Raw genomic sequence first — 10,737 nt, 5'->3', positions numbered from 1 at the left:
AACAGGAACACTGTGCTCCCCAAACTAGTCCTCTAAAAGTATTAGTGCCTTTGTACAGGTCACCTTATCCTTCAAAAAAAGGTTGGATTAAACTGCTAAGCATATGGACAGGTAATAGAAAGAAGTCTATAGTTATCCCAGTAAAATGCAAGTTAACTACTAGAAGGCATCATTAGGAAAATCTGTTCTAGGTTTCCTGCTATATATCAAGCAGTCCTGTCAGTCAAGAAAAGTCAGAAGCAGTAAATCATCTAAACAAAGAGCTGCTGCTCCCTGAAATGTTCCCATACACTTGAAAGGGCAACACAAAACAAGGAGTTGATTGCCTCAATGTCACTTCTCCCCACTAAATACAAATCAGTGATTCCATCTATGAGAGTATAAAGTCTTATCGAAGATTTGGGCTTCCTGCATGCAAAAGGTACAAACGCAAGCTCAGGATTTTCTAAAGTAACTATCCCCACAAAGGAAGGCTTACTTTCTAGATGGCTTTATGCAGAATAAAGGTTTTCATAATTAAGCAAGAAAGTGTGTGTGTCTGTGTTTGTAGCAGGGACTATATGGGGGGAGAAGTGGGACAGAAGTCTTGTCAGCAGAGACGAAAGCCAATTTCTTGCCTGTCCTGTTAGACTGCAAGGCTGATGCTTAGGGCAGAGGTTAGAAGGTAGAGAACTGTACAGACTGAAAGGTTAGAATGGAGTTTGCAACTACTTGCTAGGGAGAGTTAGACACAAAAACGGCAGGAGACAAGGAATACTACATTGAAAATCAAACATATTTCTCTCTTAGTAAGCATTCATATCAAGGTCTAAGCGACTTTCTAGATGTACAAAGAAGAATGATTCATTTTTCATTCTCTGTAAAAGTTATCTATTTAGTAAGAAAAAAGCAGCTTTCTATGCATTTAAAAGTGCTGTTATATTAAAGATAGAGTGCACAGAACACTGTACATTGAGAGATCAGTTAATTTTTTTCAGCCCTTCTGTGCTGAATCTTGAAGTGTGAGTAGGCATCAGCCAGATGGACAAGGCGAGTTTGGACATTGCATTTCAATAATATCTTTAGAGATGACTCAGTAGAGTGTGATTCAGAAATATAAGCACCAATTTTTTCAGTAAAGAATGCTCTTGGGATCTTCAGGGAATGTGATGTGGATAGTGTGGTTAAACAAAACATACCATGCATTTGAGTTTGAAATTAATATTTTTAATCTTTTATTAAAAGTGAGTTGTCATCTTGGTTTGTGAGCATAGTTCATTAATATGACCCATATTGTTTATTGATAATTCAGAGGGTGCTGCACCTTTTTTTTTAAAAAAAATATTTACTTATTTGATAAAGAGCTTGAGCAAGTACATGCAAGCCAGGGGAACAGGAGGAGCAGGGGAGAGAGAGGGAGAAGCACCCCCAGACACAGGGCCAGGGCTCAATCCCAGGATCTTGGTATCATGAGCTGAGCCTAAGGCAAACACTTAACCAACTGAGCCACTCAGGGGCCTCTAGGAGGTGGTGCAGTTTATGGAATATTTTATGTGCTAAGTTGCGTGAATTAGATGATCTAGAACTAGGTAGCTCTTCATCATCTCTGCCCAGTGGGAAAACAGAAATGCAACAGGGAGCTGAACTGCCCAGAGTGATTCAGTTTGAAAAGAAAGAAAGAAAGAAAGAAGAAAGAAAGAAAGAAAGAAAGAAAGAAAGAAAGAAAGAAAGAAAGAAAGAAAGACAATTTTGCTTCCTTCTACAATACTATACCCCTATCAGTTTGCCACATTTCACAATTATGGACTAGCTTTGGGTTAAATGTTGAATTTTCAGATAGGATGCATGATGCAGATATTTACAAAGAAGTTAACATATCAGCACACTTAACACCTTAGCATGGTCTAGTGGTTCAGTCTCAAATCAGAGAAAGCTTCTCTGACTCTAAATCCTGTGTAGAGAGAGCATATGACTAATAAGAACTTTGAGCAATCAGGACCTTTTAGTTTCTAATTTTCTTTGATAAGTTAATTTTAGGACATATTTGGAAGATGAAAAGACATGGAAGATTTTTCATATTCTTTCTTTGAAATAAGGGTCACCAAAGAGAATACCAGTGGGCACATTCATTTTTCATTTCAAGTTTTGAAATGATAACCTTCACAATTATGAATATAACCAACTGAATAATTTTTCATAAAAGCATTCATACTGAGAAATGTCCAGACAGGATTAGGTTCAGGCTTCTCTTGACACGAATAATACATTTTCTAATATGGAGAAAGAGAGTGAAGAAAAGAAGATCTAGCAAAGTAATAGTTAGAGCAATGTAAATGTTAATGAGAAAAAAATCCATGAATATATTAAGGACTAAAAATAAAGGAATGGCATTGATTTTACAAATAAAGAAGTCAAGCTACTGCAATACTATTCATGCAAGTTAAACAGTTTTGCTAATGAGAATGGGATTTTTTGTTCTTTTTAAACAGAAACTGGGAATTTAGCCTATTGGGGATTGTGGTTGTAATAACAAATTAATATTCATTTAAAAACATTTATTTTTAAATTCATGTCTGTCATTTTATGAAAATCATAGTGCTTTCACTAGTATAGTAATATTAAGAAAGTATAGTAATGGTATTTTACTCAATTCTGAAAAAAAAAGTTTAGGAATAGTTTATGATGTTTACATATGATAATTTTAGCTGCTGAGGGGATAAGAATTATTTTATATTATTTTACATGTGTGAAGAGATAAACAGAAATGAGACACATATCCATACTGTTAAGATTTGGGAAAAGGACACTGTAAAGCATTAAAAAATGGAGTACTTTGAAATAGATAGATCTTATGTTAATATAATTAATGACACCCTTTAGGTATTAAAATCAGTATTAAGAAACTGTGAAAAATATATGTAAGAAAAATTAGAGGCAATGTTACAACTTATGAGAGTGCCCAGAATAAACACTACTTCTAAAGTGTACTATTCACATTGATTTATAACCCATTACTATTCTAAAATAACGTGAGAAATGTGGGATTAATGATAAGTTTAAATTATAGCATAAGTTAAGGTTATTACTGGGGGAAAATTACGCCTATCAAGCTTGCAGTATTTTTACTTCACAGTATACTATATAGACTTGCCTAGAGACATTAAAAAATTTTTGAAACTTTTTCTATGTGTCACAATTTTTGAAAGGAAGAATAATGAATTTTATTCTGCAACATCTGGAATGCTATTGAATGCCTAAAAGAACTCACTGTACATGAATAACAATTTGAGGACAAGGCCTCGTTTATTTAAATGTCTTTATAAAGTGTTCATTTCAGGCCATATATGTAGATGGGTTGGGGAGATTAAAATAAACTCCACCAAATTAATTCACTGCTTCAGAAAAGTTTTTTTTTTCTTAAAGATTTTATTTATTTATTCATGAGAGAGATAGAGGCATAAGCAGAGGGAGAAGCAGCCTCCTTGCAGGGAACCTGATGAGGGACTCAATTCTGCGCCCCTAGGATCACAACCTGAGCCAAAGGCAGACGCTCAACCACTGAGCCACACAGGCTTCCAGAGAAAAGGTTTTGTTGGGGTGCCTGGGTGGCTCAGTTGGTTAAACATCTGACTCTTGATTTCAGCTTAGGTCATGATCTCAGGGTCTTGGAATCAGGCCCCTCATCAGGTCCTATATTCAGCCTGGAGTCTGCTTGTCTCTCTCCCTCTGCTCCTCCCTGTTCTCCATGCTCTTTCCTCGTCTAATAAACTCTTAAAAAAAAAAAAAGATTTTGCAACAATCTCTATACTGCATTTCTGCAAAGAGATAATTAAATGGCATAATAAATTAATGAAGCTTGTAAAGAAAATTGATGATAGTAGTCACTGAAGACCATGAGTATTATACTATTATATCAAAGGTATATATTTCTTTTAGAAACTTTGTTATGTAATAAGGAAGAGAAAAATTGCCTGAGTTTGAATTGATTTGCCAGTGTTTAAAAAACAAAGATAAATTTTACTTTACTGGATAAGAAATTTCATAGGGACAGCTTTTATTTATCCATTAGTATGTATTTTATGGATTTCTACTATGTTTCAGACATTGTTGAAATCCAGTCTTCTTATTCATCTTTATAGTATTTTACTCTATGTTCTCTACAGAAAGACATGTCATTCCTCACTCTGAACCTCAGAAAGGAGGCCAACAACACTGGACAGGTATTTCAATTCCTGTAGGCTCTTTGAAAGGATGAGCTTCCAACAGGTTCACAATGACGATATTTCCTTCGGGACCCCAAGTAAAAGATCCTATTATTTGAAAGGACTGACAATGGCTCCTCTCCTTATCCTATCCTGCCCTATTTTTTTCTTTCTCAACTGTTTATGTCTTTGTTTTATTGATCTGCTAAAACATGCAATGCATAATGGCATTTGAATACTTTAATTATCAAAGATGCATCGAATGAACCATTCTAGAACTTTCTTGGAACTAATTAATATGTAAGCTTTGATTCCAGTGTTTTCTGAAGAAAATTATTTTTTTAAATAGCCACATATAAACTAATCATCAACAGAAATATTAATTGTAGACATAGCCAAACATCCACTCTGAGCTTAGCTTGCTTTTTTTCTGTTTCCATACCTGAGTTATTAAATGTTTTTATGAATATCTCTGACATTTTCACTCAGTCTCTTCTGTCAGCATGAAAATCAACACTATTTTTTAGCTTTAAATATTGTTTTTACTCCATTGAGAAGTATGATGATTTCTAAATATATTTTGTTGGAAAAGAGAAAGCAAACAATGCTGATAAAACAAAGAACACATTTATAGAACTAAGTGTTTTAACAAAGCTTGTTACTCAGCAAGATCTAAATTCAATGTTTAGTAACTATTTAAGAAGCCTGATTTGCTAATGTGAAAGGCATTAATTCCGTTAACCTTTAAATTGGGAAAGACATTTATAACCAGGTTTATCTTATAAGAACAACAGTAGCACTAGCAAAAGATATTATCTGGGACTTTACAACCAGCTAGAAAATGGAAAATTGTGTTCAATATTGTGCTATTTTTATTTAAATCACAGTCTCTGCTATAGCATATGTGTCTGCAAGATGCCAGTGTCTAATGAAAATAGAAATACTGGAAATATAATTTTATGGCCAACTAAACATTACTGGAATAGTTTAGACATATTCAAATCTAATAAAGAAAAACAACCTTATTTTATGTGTATCACATAAAAAATGTATAAAGATTATAACCTTAATTTTCACACAAATAAATTGAGTATATGTACTGGGGGAGAAAGTTTTTCATTTATTTGTTTGAGAAAGAGAGCAAGAGAAGGAGAGAGTGAGTGCAAGCAGGGGCAGTGCAGGAGAGGCAGAGAACCTTAAGCAGACTCCCTGCTGAGCACAGAGTTGGAAGCAGTGTCACAAGGGTGAGATCATGACTTGAGCCAAACAAAACTAAGAGTTGGATGCTCAATCAACTGAGCCACCCAGGGGCCACTAGGGAAAAAGTCCTTTAAGAATTTTATACTGAATTGGTAAAATTTTTTTTAAAGATTTTATTTATTTATTCATGAGAAACAGAGAGGGAGAGAAAGAGACAGAGACATAGGCAGAGAGAGAAGCAGGCTCCATGCAGGGAGCCTGATGTGGGACTCGATTCCAGGACTCCAGGAACACACCTTGGGCCAAAGGCAGGTGCCCAACTGCTGAACCACCCAGGCTTCCCTGAATTAGTCTATTTTTCTTCTCCATCCTCCATGTTAAATGGATTTTTTCATGCTGATGATGGATCTGGCCTACTTCCTCTTTTTTTCAATACCTTTTTCTTTGTGCTATTTTATTATTCGCCTAAGTAAAAATAAAGGATGAAGAAACTTCCCAGCCACCTTTTAACATTCCTTTAAAAAAAAAAACAACTTTATTTATTTATTCATGAGAGACACACAGAGAGAGAGAGAGGCAGAGACATAGGCAGAGGACCCCGGGATCATGACCTGAGCCAAAGGCAGATGCTCAATCACTGAGCCACCCAGGTGCCTCAATATTTATTTTCTGAATAAAGACATTAAATGATCAATTATGGAAAATACAAAAAAAGATTCAAGATTAAAAAGTTATTGCTAGTTTTTACACTAGGATATAATGACTGTTAAACTTTCATTTTCTTTCAGAACTACAGTGAACGCTTTTATACACAAATACTAGACAGCACCTATAGAGATTCCAGACACTGGATTCTTACAGTGAGACAAGTGCATCAAGGAAAATGTCCACTTGTAAGATGCTCTCCATCTTCCCAAGTAACTTCCAGAGAGACTGTACCAATTTACTTAACCTACGGCAGTATGAGAAAGTGCGCACTTCTGTCAACATGAGCGTGAATATTGTAGTTCTAACAGTTTACATAATAAATAAAATATACTATCTCATGGATTTAAATGTCTATTTTTTCACTGCTATTGAAATTGAACTTTTTCTTACTGAGGACATATTTTTCTTTTGTGTATGGCCTCTGTTTTTCTTTTGTGTATGCTAGAGCTTATATTTTATAATTGCAATTGTTCTTTATAAATTAAGGATACTAATCCTTTGTCATATTTATTCATGTCTTCAAAATTAAACGTTTTTTTTATTAATCTTCCATCGTGAATCACTCTTTCATCTTGGAGGAGGAAATAACAGGATACACACATATAACTGTTCCTGATTGGGTACGAAGATGAAGGATTAGGGAAATCATTACGTAGCATCCAACTTTATGAACCCACTTAGCTGAGTATGATTTTATTATTTGGAAGAGAATACATGAAGGTGGAGAGGAGGAGGTGTTCTGCTTTGACTATCAACATTTCAGAAATCCCCCCACTTGTAATCAATTTTACTAATACCTATTCAAAAGTCACTAGAGTAGAAATGGCTTTTCTCAAAAGAATATTCTCTTCAGAGTTTGGGAGGGGGGATGAAACAAAAGTCAGAACAAATTCCTTAAGTATTTTTAAAAATCAGGTTTCATTCTCAAGGTCATATAAATGATATCTTCACTAGCAATGTAATCACCTGAAAATTATAATGACCAAATAAATATCTTTAACAAGGGCTCTCAGGGAACCTTTACACTGACTCGATCAGATCATTCTGCTCATCACGGAAGCAGAAAAATATGATCACTGTTTCATGAGTGTATAAAGATTATTTTAAAAAACTTTTTATTTATTTATTTTACAGAGAGAGTGAGAGCACAAGCAAGGGAAGCAGCAGACAGGCAGAGGGAGAAGCAGGCTCCCCACTGAGCAGGGAGCCTTATGCAGGGCTCAATCCTAGGACTCTGGTATCATGAGAATAAGGCTTAACTGACTAAGCGACTCAGGCACTCTTGTTTTCTATCTAAATTTTATTTCTGTCATCCATCGTTCAAACTAAACCATAGTTGATTTTGTGGTAACTGGGAATATTGAAGGATATTTATATAGGAAAGGTTGATTTGGTCCAATGCTGAAAAACCATTAATGTTTTATTTTAAAAGAAAGTCTCACATTTTTGTTAGGTCTGCTTCTCCAAACCAGGCATAGACTGTATACATGTGACCCCTATTTACAAAGAAAATGCAAAGGCATAAATTTTGTGCATAAATAATTTAAAAGACATTTTAAAACTTATTTCACTGTCCAATTTATTCACTTTTACAAAGTGAATGCATTTTGGAACACCAGAAATGTAGCATAATATTGGAGACACCAGATCTTTTACCTCTCTATAGGCAAAAATATATTTACAAACTGTTTTTGTGGGAAAGTCTGTTTATGTTGTACCTGATTCTTATAAGGCATGCCAGAAAAATTGAAGAGAAGTTTTGAGAAGATGTTGCATAGCACAATCAAGCATCTTCTTTTATTTTGACTCCTCTGAGCATAAAATAAAATATTGAGCCTCAAAGGATCTAGCACAGGGTGCTAGAATAAAAAACAGAGACCAGCCTTGAAAAATCTCTGAGCAGACAAAACCAGTTTAATCATTCAAAGCTTATTTTACAAAACTAACTTGATCTAGGTCATTTCTTGCTTCTGTCACTGGAAATCATAAAATTTAAACTGCTTTCAAGATTGATATGAGGTAACCACTGACCAATCTCTATCATTTAAGGAAATTCTAATACTATAATGAATCCATGTGAAGAATAAAGTTACTGCTTTCTCACTATATAAGAAGCTTCTTTATAACAATATACCTCTGAGCCTCATTCTGTTTGGTTTGAGTATTCTTAGTTCGCAAACTTTTTTTTTTTTTGTTGGTGTATGCACAATACACTTCTTAATTACTACATTGGTGATTCATTCATTTTATTTCTGTTATTTCTGAACTTTTGACAAGGGCTTGACAATAAATATGTATTGAAAATAGGTTAATTTATTTTTACTTCCTTGCCATTGTGCTAGTGAGTTTTAGTTATCTTTCTATAAGTTTCATTATCCTTTATATTTATTCAAACCATCATTTTTATGCAAGCATGGAAAAGGTTTTTTTTAAAGATTTTTTTATTTATTCATTTGAGAGAGACAGACAGAGACAGAGACAGAGAGAAGACCAGCAGGAGGAGATGCAGAAGGAGAAGCAGACTCCCAACTGAGTTGGGAGCCCAACATGGGGCTCAATCCCAGGACCATGAGATCACGATTTGAGCTGAAGGCAGACACTTAACCATCTGTGGCACCCAGGCACCCCATGGAAAATATTTTTAATATGAATTTATTTACTTTTACACTTGAAGACTCACTAGGTTTTTCTGTTCTTAGAGGCCTAAGTATGAACAGACATAAATTTGGACTTGTCGTTTTCCTTCCTTGGTTCCAAGTCAGTTAAAAGTGCTCAAAGCTTTCTAGGGCCCCATGTAGCAATAATGCAGTTCTTACTTTAATCCAATTTCAATGACTTTTCCTGCAGTTGACAGTAATATAGCCCTCATGATGACCAATTAGGTATTCCACATAAAAATCGCAGCTGCTTCAGTGGAGAAAATGATTACTGGAACATCTGGTAGTATACTGATAAGGTTATCAAACAGGAAACTAAATCTTGAAAATCAGCTGCTCTTTATTTCAGCTTTTTTCAACTCCCAAAGAACTATTAATTCTAGGACATATACAGGATGAGTCAGCTCAAAGGAAAGAGAAAAAAATCAAGCTGCACTACAGTAGTTCATTTTAAATGTATCTCAACTCAGGCAAGATATAATGCAAACATGAATTAAACTTCTCACACTTCCCAAAGAATATTGCAGTAGTCAGAAATTTATAGGATAATGATATTGAACACTCTCATTGGAATGGACTCTACAACAATATGTATGAATTGATGTTTATTTAATATGTGCTTGAGGAGTGGCAATAAATATATAAAAACAAATGAATACCATTAGGAATATAATTATTCCTAATCTCCAATGGAGAGGAGATTTTGTATTTCAGGAACAAAGTAAGGTACTTAAAAAAATAAATTAAGATTCCCTACATTTTACTATGAAAGATAAAAAATAGATATAGTAATGTGTTACAGTGAAAATGTAAAAAATTCTACAAGACAATAAAAATATTATCAGAAAATATACAATAATGTGTTTATGTTCATGGGCAACAGGAAATATTCTTAAACAAGACAAATGAAACATGTGACAAAAAATTGGAAATCTTGATCATGTTAAACTGTTTAAACATCTGTAAGATGACACAAGATCAATATACTTAAAAAATCAAAAGTGTGCAATATATTCATATTCTAGGCTAATGATTAGCATCTTGATTTCAAGAGAAAATGCTAAAAGTCATACAAAATCCATTGTATGGATTTTTATAGGATATTAATAGGCAACCCACAAATGATAAAATACTTAGTCAATGAACATATGAAAAGAAGCTCATCCAGACAGATAATCTAGAAGATTCTAGTTGTCTAGATTTGTAGACAGATAGGCTTTTTAAAAATATTAAACTGGCAATTTTTTTCAAATACAATTAAACTCAAGGGTTCGTGGGATTTGTAGACAGTTTTTTGTTTTGTCTTTTTAGACTGGCATTTTTTTCTCTTAGATTTTATTTATTTATCCATGAGAAACACAGAGAGAGACAGGCAGAGACATAGGCAGAGGGAGAAGCAGGCTCCCTGTAGGAGCTTGACGTGGGACTCAATCCTGGAACCTGAGATCACGCCCCGAGTGGAAGAGAGATGCTCAACCACTGAGCCACCCAGGCGTCCTACAAATTTTTTCAAATACTATTAAACTCAAGGGTTCATGGAATTGAGGTAAGATGAGTAATTTAAAATGAGCTGGTATGTATATATGTATATAATTATGTATATATATGTAATTCATATAGATTTTATGAAGATCCTACATTGCTGAACTTTTTAAAAAAGAATTTTATGTATAAAAATGCTCACAAGTTACTAAATATTTTCTGCCAGAGTATATATAAATCTTGAGAGGGGATAAAAATCTGGAATAATAATAAATAATCTTAATTTATTTTTTAAAATCCTGGAATCCTGCGTTCCCCCCTTTGGCGGCAGAACTATAACAGTAGAAGAGAAGACTGGACCAGCGGACGGAGAACTTCATCAGCTTTTGGAATTGCTGTGACCTGGTATCAGGTGCAACCATTTGCCACCTCTACAGATGTTTCTTACGAAAAAAAAAAAAAAAAAAAAAACACCACTGTGTCAGTGAGGGCCACAGACTGGGGCTGAG

Source organism: Vulpes vulpes, chromosome 11 (assembly GCF_048418805.1).
Source record: "Vulpes vulpes isolate BD-2025 chromosome 11, VulVul3, whole genome shotgun sequence".
Taxonomy (NCBI): domain Eukaryota; kingdom Metazoa; phylum Chordata; class Mammalia; order Carnivora; family Canidae; genus Vulpes; species Vulpes vulpes.
This window is presented reverse-complemented; position numbering follows the sequence as displayed.